Below are 11959 nucleotides of genomic sequence, written 5' to 3'. Positions count from 1 at the left end.
TGATGTCCCTTTAAGGATTGGAGAGTTTGTCTTTCCGGTGGATTTTGTTGTTCTAGAGATTGAGAAGGATGAACATATTCCAATCATCTTAGGGAGGCCTTTCTTAGCTACCTCGGGAGCTTTAATAGATGTCAAAGGAGGTCAAATTACTTTGAGGTGTGGGAAATTAGAAGAGAGTTTTAAGTTGAAACCAATGCATGAGTCTTTATCTTGTGTCCAAGATATTGCATGTGCTAGTCTTTCTCGTTCCATTGATGGTATGTGCATGATTGATTCTTCTACTAACAATGTTTTTGAGATTGTTGATGATGTTTGTGCAAGTATTAATGATGTTAGTGAAGAAGAATTTGTGATTCAAAAGCTAAGGGATGAGAAAGATATTGGTTTTCCAAATTGGTTCAAGCTTAATTCTCATGAGGAAGAGAAAGCTTCTATGACAAAGGATGTTGAAGTCAAGCCGAAGAAAAAGGCCCGTGACTCAAAGAAGGCAAGAAAAAGGAAGAAGTTGAGAAGTGAAAAAGAAGAGTTTGAAAAGAAGTTTGTGAGAGTTTCATCAAGCAACAATGAGAAGTTGCCAAAGGTTGAAGAAAAATTTGCTCTATCAACCACCTTGAAGAAGGTGGTGTTCTTTGATCCTCCGTGATTAGGAGGAAGGGTCGAGCTTAGGACCTTAAGCAAACGCTTCCCGGGAGGCAACCCGGAGTTTCTAACCTTTCTCTTTGATTTTTGAATTTTCTCATTTTTGTTTCTTTTATTACTTTGTCTTTTCTTTTACTTTTCTCCTTATTTGGATTTTTAGGATGTACGTTTGTGGGATTGGAATTCAACATATATGCATGATGGATAGAAGGTGTTCATGGCACAAATCATATTTTGTTCGATTCTAATCGAAATTTGAGGTAAAAGGGTAAGAATTTTAGAGAGGTGAGATAGGAAATTCATATTTTGAAAAATGAAGGAAATTGATACTTAGTGAATTTTTGAGGTGTGCACATGAATTTTCAACTTTGAGGACTTTGAAAATGATTTTAGCTACTGCCTATGTTGTTCCTCATCACCATCATGATTCATGTGCGCACCAAAATAGGCAGTAAGTATCAAATTTTTGAGAAAAAAGAAGGAAGGAGCACGCACAGGGATGTGCGGCCGCACACGAGGCATGTGCGGGCGCACAGCCTGCGTGTGCGGGCGCACACCAGTCCTGTGCGGCCGCAGATGGCTGGACGTGCCATATATCCCTCTTCTTCCTCCTTCTTTCCCTTCATTTCCTTCATTCATCATCTCCAACCTCACGAAACACCCTTCAAACCCTCCTCCTTGTGCGCACCTCCAACCCTCTCATTCATAATAAAAAATCACTCAAATCCTCACTAAAATCACTCCATTTTCACTTAAAATCACTCACAAATCTTTCTACACTACAAATTCCTCACAAATTGACCCAAATTTCACTCACTCTCTCTCCTACTCTTGGTGGCCGAAAATTGGGGGTTTTGTGTGGAGTTGAAATTGCTTGCTCGAAATTGGTTTATCTTGCTTCTTTTATGGTATAATCACTAATCCTTGCTTTAATTTTGCCAATTATATCATAAATTTGCATGAACTACAAATTTGTATGAGCATGAATAGTGTAGTATTGATTTTGTGATTTTTTATGCTTGTTCTTAATTTTGGTTGTGATTTAGTGATGTTTGTTGTTTGATTTTGCATGACATTGGGTTGTTTGTTGATTTTGTAGTGATTCTCATCAATTTTGGCTGAATTCTTGTGAGTTGAATTTTTGGAACATTGGTAGTATATGGTGATTTCGGTATTGGTCTTGTGTTTGCTCTTGGATTGATTGAAAAGGAATTTTTCTTGGTACATTGGTATTGTTGATTGGTTTGGAATTGGTTTGATTGAAAGGAATTGTGAAATTGGAGTTTGGTGATTTTGGTAGTAAGTGGTGAATTTGGGTGTGGTGCTCTTGGTTCTTTGGTTTGCTATTTGTTGGTTGTTGGTGATCTTCTATACCTCTCACAATGTCTAAATACCTCAAGAAACTCACCAAAAAGCGAAAAACCGATGTTAGCATCGAGGAACCTCCCCGCCCAAGTACCTCCTCTAGGCCTAGTACATCTTCTAGGCCTAGTACTTCCAACCCATCTTCCACTCAAACACGACCTCCAACCTCTCTTCCAAAAAAGAAAAATTTCACCGTTAAACAAAAGGCCTTTTACCAAAATCTGAAAGATGAAAGAACCCTTAAACAAAACCCGCCATTACTTTCAACCCGATATGCTGAAGTTGGGGATTGATAATGATGTGCGGTCATTGCTTTTAAATTTGAGATTGGGTACTCCCCCGGTTAACTATCCGTACTTCCCGCCCCAACAAGGTCCTCTACCTTCGTTTGGGCATCCTTATTGGTCGGGGCCTTCTAACCCCGACACCGAGCGTCACTATTACCCGGACGAGCATGGCAACTATGATTACAAGGCTTCGGGTGGTACTGACTATAGAGGGGATCCTAACTACCCCCATGTCCATCCCAACCACCCTTTTGAACTCACTTTGCCCGATAACTTCACCCCTCTTGCTCCTTGGCAACAAGATCTTTTCAAGGGGCATTATAGGTGGCCCGATGGGTACACCGGAGGATGGGAGCCTTACCCTCATCCCTTAGATGACCCCGAGCGCAACAGAGACCCCGATGGGGCCGAGCCAAGTGGGAGTGGTGGTGGTGATGGTAGTAGTTATTAGTTCCCTTTTAGCTTCTCATGCTTTTTACCTCCATCCCTTATATTTTTGATACTTGCTTTGTTTTGATTGGGATGTTGAGATGTATTTTCTATCTAGCTTGGGGGAACTAGTAACGTGCTCGATGACCATGTTGTTGTTGTGTACATATCTTAGTTGCTTGCATGTTTATTTTCTTTCCTCTTTTTGGTTTCCTCATTTTCTTGATCTCTAGGCTACTTTCCTTGTAGCTAGCTTGTTTGCCCTATTTGCTTGGATGTTTGTTGTTTGTGGAGATGTTTTGCTTGGCATGTTGTTGTTGATGATCCCTTGTATCCAAATCCCTCAATCCAAATCCCTTAAATCCAAATCTTGTAGTTTAAAGAAGTTCTTTAGTTAGTCTAGATTTTATTTCTTTTATTCTTTATTTTCTTTGGTTAGTTTAGCTTTTCTTCCCTTTAGTTGTATATACTTCTTGCTTTGTTTATTTTCTTTTATTTGTTGTTTTCTTTTATTTGTTTTGAAGTTACTAACCATTTACTTTGTTCATAGTTTCTTTTATTTCTTTTTCTCACTTGGTTCCTTGAAGAGCTTATGGATATGGAATGCTACGAGGTGGTTTCTTATTGCCTTGTTTATTTTTGCTATGCTTGGAATCCCGGTGAGACCTTTCTTATTTTTGTCTTTATTTTCCTTGGTTGCATAGGATAGGATTAGTTTAGGAGAAGTTGAATGGTTCGAGGATGGATGCTTGTTAACACGTAATGTGTTTGGGATCGGTGACTTTGTTGTCTATCGATCACTTGTTTGTCGATTGGGATTTTTATGTGTTTAACATGCTTTCTAGACCTTTGCATGCTTTTCTCCTATGTTTCCTTTCCTATGTCTCCATTTCTTTTCTTTTACTCTCTTTTATTTTACCTTTTTCTCTTACTTTCTTTTATTTCTCCTTTTATTTTTGATGTGATTTTGAGGCATTGTTTTTCATTTCTTTTCTTTTGAGATGAACCTTGTACATTGGACTTGTCTTTTGCATGATTTTCTTCCTAGGTTGTAAAGGTATGCACGGTTTGAGATTATGTTCGGTTGACTCTAGGATAGTGTATGCTAGGGCAGTTGGTTTGAACTAGGAGGATCATGAAGCCGGATTCTACTTGTTTGTGGTATGTTGGTAGTTGCTTCCTATAGTTGATTTGACACCATTGGTGAGTTTTTGCCACAACCTTGTGAGGTTACTTGTTTTTCTAGCCTTCAACATTCCTTGTATGAGCGGCGTGGATCCTTGACTATGCAAACCTACTCTAATAAAGCTTGATGTATCATTCTCAAACACCAGACTGAACTATCTAGGAAGGACAAAGGCACATTTTTCGGGGTGGTATTTTTCATTTTTGCTATATTTTGTTATTTTCTTTTATTTTGGGTTTACATTTGCCTTCTTGCAACCATTTGAGCCTTATCCCTTCTTTTCAAGCCACATCTTTAGTTATTTGACCTTTTGTTTCATTTTCTACCTTTCTTGATTTTTGTGAAGCAATATGATCATTTGAGATGAAGTTTGTGGTGGTTAAGTTGGAAATTTGGTTTTTATGAAAGCAAGATTGTGTTATGATTTCTTTGTGAATAATGGCAATTGAGTATGAGTAAAAGTCGTCCAATATTGTAAAAGGCATGGACAAATAAGTGCAAAAGTTGTAACAGCCGTCCAAAGTTAAAAAAGGCAAGGACAAAGCATTATTGAAAAATGAAAAACAAAAATGAAAAGTGAAAAATTCAAAAATATTTTGATGTATTCTTTTCTCCTACTAAGCATTGAGGACAATGCTCCATTTTAGCTTGGGGGAGAAGCGTGTACGCTTTTTGTATATATTTTTGTGAGTATAGCTTCAAGTAAGCTTGGGGGTGTTGTTTTTGTTTGGTAATTTCTTGATTGTGGTGTTAAGGATTGATCACCCTTTTGCTTCACTTTTTAGGAAAATCACCAAATTTTTAAATTTTAGCCTACCTTCACCCTTTATGCCTTACGTTACAACCTTGACGAAAGACCTTTCGACCTAGATAGTTGAGTCACTATTCGGGGGAGGGCATCATGGGTCATTGCCTAAGGAAAAGGGATGCATAGTCAAGATTGTCGAGTAGCCTTAAAAAAAATTTCTTTTCCGGTTCCTTCGAGGAATCATTGGGACACTCACTAAGGGGAGATTTGAGACTTGTGGGAAGAACGCGGTAAGATTGTTTGGGATGAAAGTGAATTGTGATAACTAGTTCCTATGCCTAGCATACCCTATGTTTCCATTAACCTTGGATATCTTGAAACGTGCATACCTTAACTACTTGAGAAAGATTGTCATTCACTTGCTTTATAGTCTTTATGTTGATTCATTTCGTAAAGGTTTGTTTTATTTCATTTTCTTTCTTTTTCTTTTATGGTTTGCCTCATTGATGTTTGGTGGAGAGTTATGGGTCAAACTCTTAGGATACCCTTACGAGACCTCACTCGTCCTCATAGGCGACTTTGGGGTTTAAAGGGCTTGTTGTAGCTACAAACAACAGTGATTCCTACGACAATGAGTTTTAGTGTATATTCTTATATTGAGTCTTTCTTTTTCGTTTTTAATAATATTTTCATCCTCTCTTTTTCTTGCTTTGTTTTGCTCGAGGACGAGCAAAAGTTTAGCTTGGGGGAATTTGATGAGTGACATTTTTGGCACTCATTTGGTTCCTTTTTGGATGATTTTTATTTCATTTTATCTCTCTTTTCTTTAGTTTTCCTTAGTTTTATTCTTGTTTTCTTCATTTTATGCTTTTTGTAGTTAGTTTCTCTTTTTCATGTCTTTTTCTAGTTTACTTGTTATTTTTCTCTTTTACTTGCTTTTTATCTTTTGCTTGTAGGTGGTAATTGATTGTCCAAGAATTCCCGAGCTTCCTCTCTACGAGTTTTCATTGCTTTTATGCCTAAAGAAGGTGCTAGAAGTTTCAAGTCAAAGGTGGATCCAAGGGGCAAGCTTCAAGGCTTTGTTTATGCCTTACTCATGGCTTTTATTCTTCAAGAAATTCAAGAAATTTTCTGCCCACTTTGTCCTCCATCATCATCATCCTGGATGCGTGCACCACTTGAGCTAGGACGAAGAGAAGAAGGGGGGGAAACCCAGAAATGTGCGGGCGCACTAAGGGAGTGTGCGGGCGCACTAAGGGAGTGTGCGGCCGCACATTGGTCGTGTGCGGCCGCACACCAGGTGCGTGCGGGCGCACCTTCCTGGGTGTGTCCCGTGCGCGCCATTCTCCCTCCTCCGAGCGCCCGCACTTACGAGGGTCTATTTTTGGGCGTCATTACCGACCTCCTCCTTGTATATATAGTTATTTCTACCTATTTTTAGTAAGTAAGTTTTTAGTTTGGAAATAGAATTTGATAGTTAGTTTTTGGGAGAATTTTAGAGAGAGAAACTCAAGAACTAGAGAGAGAAACTCATGTTCTTTGGTGTTTGTTCAAGAATTCATCATTGTATTTGATCTTTTGAACAAAGTTTTGTAAGGATCTTCTTCTTAATCTCAATACAAGTTTGATTTTAGTTGATTTCTTTAGTTTTTCATATTGTTGATGATTGATTTGGTTATTGATTGAATTTTGATTGATTTTGATTGATTGTTGGTTTAATCTTTGATTTCAAGTATGTTGATGATGAAACTGATGATTGTTGTAGTTTTGATCTCTATTCCTATGGCTAGTGAGTAGTGTCCTAGCTAGGGAAATGGTGAAGCATGTATGAATGATGGAATAGTGTAATTTGGGGATAATTGATGGAGTTGATGATATGATTAAATTTGGTTGATCTTTCATGTGCATGTGTGTGATTAATTGAGGTTTGGCCATCTTTGATTAATACACTAGATTGCATTGTAAGCTTGCTATGATACGGACCATTGATTAGTAGACTTGCAATTTCACGATTGAGGTGCTTTGTGACGTTCCCTAGGTAGTGTTTAGCGTAGTTGACGCTAGTTAGACCTCTAGGTGAACCACCTTAGTATGCTCTTTTGGATACATGATGATTTTCCCTCATATCGCTTGACTTAGTCGGTTTGACCTCCCAAATTACCGTTTCCATTATGATTGCATGTGGATCCATTGCCCTAGTGTCTTAGATTGATTTTATACAAGTTTGCATTACCTAGTTTAGCCTTAGTTCTATCTCAAACCTCTTCTAGACTTTGAAATAGCTTGATTTAGGCATCGTGCACTTGATATCCATTCCCTTGGGTTCGACCTTGACTTACCACTACGCTAAATAGGGGTTAGTTAAGTTATAAATATTGTTTGATAGGGTGGGGTGGTAGCCCAACGACCTACCATTCTCCTTCCCATCATTATCTTCATGTATGCAACATTGGTTCAAGTTTCATTTCAATCAATCAAGCAACCTTGCAAGTTTTAATCTTTCTACCATTCCCAACTTAGTAATCTCTAATCCTTTCTCTTAGCTTACTTTATTTGCAGTCTAGTTGTTTATTTCTATCTATTTTGTGGATTGACATCTTTGGTATTTTGATTGTTTTTTTATCATGTTTGCTTCCGTGTCTATTTTGTTTTCATTAAGTTTTATCATCTTGTTTAATCTCCCTTCTCTAGGCTAATTTCTTAGTTAGGGGAAGGGGGTGGAAAATATGTGTTGAATGTTGGAAGAATGATGATGGTTGGATTGAATACATGCCTTAAATTGATGAAAGATTTGATTTTTAATGTCTTGAGATTATTGTTGCACTTTATTTGATTGCCTTCTAGTTTAAATGCATGAAAATGATTTGAACTAGATCAAGATCACCTCTATTTTGATGATTGCATGAAAATGAGTTGTTAAAATAGATTTTTATGATTTGTGCCTCTTTATTCTCTTGATTTTGCTAGTGTCTAATAGGATGCATGAGAATGATTCTATTAGCATAGGGCTTTTTCATTGATTTGCCTAGACCATTGCATGAGAATGAATTGTTTAGGTAGGATCTTGTGTTCTTTGGCATGTTTTTCATGATAACTATCATTATTCACCTCTTTCTAATCATGTTTGACACCCTCGTACCCCTAGCGTCGTTCTCTCTTGATTTTTAATCTTCTTTATACTTGCTTGTTTGTAGTCTTAGTACCTTTTTATCCAAAAACCAACAAAATTATCCTTTCCTTGACTCTTGCTTAGTGAATTTGATAGTTAGCTTGCATGCTTCCCTTGGGTTCGACCCCATACTTAACCCTATATTTGTATTAGGGTAGGTTAGGTTATAAGTAGTTAATTTGATTTGGGTTGGTAGTCCCAACGACCTACTAAATCCCGAACACAAACCAAGTTATAAGGTTTTAAGATCTGGTAGAACCGAAATCAAGCAAATTCGGGCAAAATGAGAAGAAGCGTTCCCATTTTCTACAAGCTCTTTCTAATGAACTTCAAAAGGCTTGAGTCATGTCAAATATATGTATTTATAACTTCCTAAGAAAGTAAATCACAAAAATAAAGCATGTCATAAGGTTTTAAGGTCTTGTAGAGCCAAAATCAAGCAAATTCGGCCAAAATGGGAAGAAGTATTGCCATTTTCTACATGCTCTTTCTAATGAACTAAAAAAAACTTGAATAATGTTAAATATATGTATTTATAATTCCTAATCATAGAAATTACGAAAACAAAGCAAGTTATAAGGATTTAAGGATTGGTAGAACCGAAATCAAGCAAATTCGAGCAAAATAGGAAGAAGCACCCATTTTTTACATGCTCTTTCTAATGAACTTGAAAAGGCTTGATTCATGTCAAATGTATGTATTTATAACTTCCTAAGAAAATAAATCACAAAAATAAAGCATGTTATAAGGTTTTAAGGTCTTGTAGATCCAAAATCAAGCAAATTCGGCCAAAATGGGAAGAAGCATTCCCATTTTTAACATGCTCTTTCTACTGAACTTGAAAAGGCTTGAGTCGTATCAAATATATGTATTCATAACTCCCTCACAAAAGAAATCACAAATATAAAGCAATTCATAAGGTTTTAAGGTCTTGGAGAACTAAAATCAAGCAAATTCGGGCAAACTAGTAAGAAGCATTCCCATTTTCTACATGCTCTTTTTAATGAACTTATAAAATAGTAAAGATAATTGAGTCAAATGAAAGTGAAACACATTCATACAAATGTAATAAAGTAAAATGAAAGTCAAATGCATTCTACAATGCTAATTAAGTCAAATGAAAGTCAAACACATTCAAACAAAACTTTTTGAATCAAATGAAAGACAAATGCATTCAACAAAGCTAATTGAGTCAAATTAATCTCAAACACATTCAAACAAAGCTTTTTAAATCAAATGAAAAACAAATGCATTCATCAAAGCTAATTGAATCAAACGAAAGACAAACATTCAAATAAAGCTTTTTGAATCAAATGAAAGTCAAATGCATTCAACAAAGTTAATTGAGTCAAATGAAAGTCAAACACATTCAAACAATGCTTTTTTAATCAAATGAAAGTCAAATGCATTCAACAAAGCTAATTAAGTAAAATGAAAGTCTAACTCATTCAACGAAGCTTTTTGGACCAATTGAAAGTCAAACACATTCAAACAAAGCATTTAAAATCAAATGAAAATCAAATGCATTAAACAAAGCTAATTGATTAAAATGAAAGTCAAACTCATTCAACAAAGCTTTTTGAACCAAATGAAAGTTAAACACATTCAAACAAAGCTTTTAAAATCAAATGAAAGTCAAATGCATTCAACGAAGTTAATTTAGTCAAATGAAAGTCAGACACATTCATACAAAGCTTTTTGAATCAATTGAAAGTCCAATGGATTTAACAAAGCTAATTGAGTCAAATGAAATTCAAACTCATTCAACCAAGCTTTTTTTAATCAAATGAAAGTCAAACACATTAAAACAAACTTTTTTGAATCAAATGAAAGTTAAATTCATTCAACAAAGTAATTGAGTCAAATGAAAGTCAAACACATTCAAATAAAGCTTTTTGAATCAAATGAAAGTCAAATGGATTCAACAAAGCTAGTTGAGTAAAATGAAAGTCAAACACATTCAAACAATGCTTTATGAATCAAATGAAAGTCAAATGAAAGTGAAACACATTCATACAAAGCTTTTTGAATCAAATGAATGTCAAACACATTCATACAAAGCTTTTTGAACCAAATTAAAGTCAAATGCATTTAACAAAGATAATCGAGTCAAATGAAAGTTAAACACATTCAAACAAAGCTTTTTGAATCAAATAAAATCAAATGCATTCAACAAAGCTTTTTGACTCAATTAAAAACCACACACATTCAAACAAAGCTTTTTATGTCAAATGAAAATCGAATGCATTCAACAAAGATAATTGAGTCAAATGAAAGTCAAACACATTCATACAAAGCTTTTTGAATCAAATAAAGTCAAATGCATTCAACAAAGATAATTGAGTGAAATGAAAGTCAAACACATTAATACAAAGCTTTTTGAATGAAATAAAGTAAAATGCATTCAACAAAGCTAATTGAGTCAAATGAAAGTCAAACACATTCAAACAAAACATTTTGAATCAAATGAAAGTAAAATGCATTCATCATAGGTAATTGAGTCAAATGAAAGTCAAATGCATTCAACAAAGCTAATTGAGTAAAATAAAAGTCAAACTCATTCAACAAAGCTTTTTTCAACCAAATGAAAGTCAAACACATTCAAACAAAGCTTTTAAAATCAAATCAAAGTCAAATGCATTCAACGAAGCTAATTGAGTCAAATGAAAGTCAGACACATTCATACAAAGCTTTTTGATTTAATTGAAAGTCTAATGCATTAAACAAAGCTAATTGAGTCAAATGAAATTCAAACTCATTCAACAAAGCTTTTTTTGATCAAATGAAAGTCAAAACACATTAAAACAAAGCTTTTTAAATCAAATGAAAGTTAAATTCATTCAACAAAGCTAATTGAGTCAAATGAAAGTCAAACACATTCAAATAAAATTTTTTGAATCAAATGAAAGTCAAATGCATTCAACAAAGCTAATAGAGTCAAATGAAAGTCAAACACATTAATACAAAGCTTTTTGAATCAAAAGAAAGTCCAACGCATTTAACAAAGATAACTGAGTCAAATGAAAGTCAAAAGCTTTCAACAATACTAATTGAGTCAAATAAAGTTTAACACATTCAAACAAAGCTTATTGAATTAAATGAAAGTGAAATGCAATTAACAAAGCTAATTGAGTCAAATGAAAGTCAAACACATTCATACAAAGCTAATTGATTCAAATGAATGTCAAACACATTCAAACAAAGATTTTTGAATCAAATGGCAGTTAAATGCATTCAACAAAGCTAATTGAGTCAAATGAAAATCAAACACTTTCAAATAAAGCTTTTTGAATTAAATGAAAGTGAAATGCAATTAACAAAGTTAATTGAGTCAAATGAAAGTCAAACACATTCATAAAAAGCTAGTTGATTCAAATGAAAGTCTAATGCATTCTACAAAGCTAATAGAGTCAAATGAAAGTCAAACACATTCAAACAAAGCTTTTTTATTCAAATGACAGTAAAATGCATTCAACAAAGGTAATTGAGTTAATTGAAAGTCAAACACATTCAAATAAAGGTTTTTGAATCCAATGAGTGTAAATTGCATTCAACAATGCTAATTGATTCAAATGAAGTCATACACATTCAAACAATGCTTTTTGATTCAAATGAAACTCAAATGCATTCAACAAAGATAATTGTGTCAAAATAAAGTAAAAACATTCATACAAAGCTTTTTGAATCAAATGAATGTCAAACACATTCAAACAAAGCTTTTTAAACCAAAAAAAAGTCAAATGCATTCAACAAAGATAATTGAGTCAAATGAAAGTCAAATGCATTCAACAAAGCTAATTGAGTGAAATAAAAGTCAAACACATTCAAACAAAGCTTTTTCAATCAAACGAAATTCAAATGAATTCAACAACACTTTTTGAATCAAATAAAAGTCAAATACATTCAACAAAGCTTTTTAAATTAAATGAAAGTCAAATGCATTCAACAAAGATAATTGAGTCAAATGAAAGTAAAATACATTTAAACAAAGCTTTTGAAATCAAATGAAAGTCAAATGCATTCAACAAAGCTAATTAAGTCAAATGAAAGTCAAACACATTTAATGAAAGCTTTTTGAATCAAATGAATGTCAAATGCGTTCAAGAAAGATAATTAAGTCAAATGAAAGTCAAACA

This window comes from Chenopodium album, chromosome 23 (genome assembly GCF_948465745.1).
Source record: "Chenopodium album chromosome 23, dcCheAlbu1.1, whole genome shotgun sequence".
Taxonomy (NCBI): Eukaryota; Viridiplantae; Streptophyta; class Magnoliopsida; order Caryophyllales; family Amaranthaceae; genus Chenopodium; species Chenopodium album.
This window is presented reverse-complemented; position numbering follows the sequence as displayed.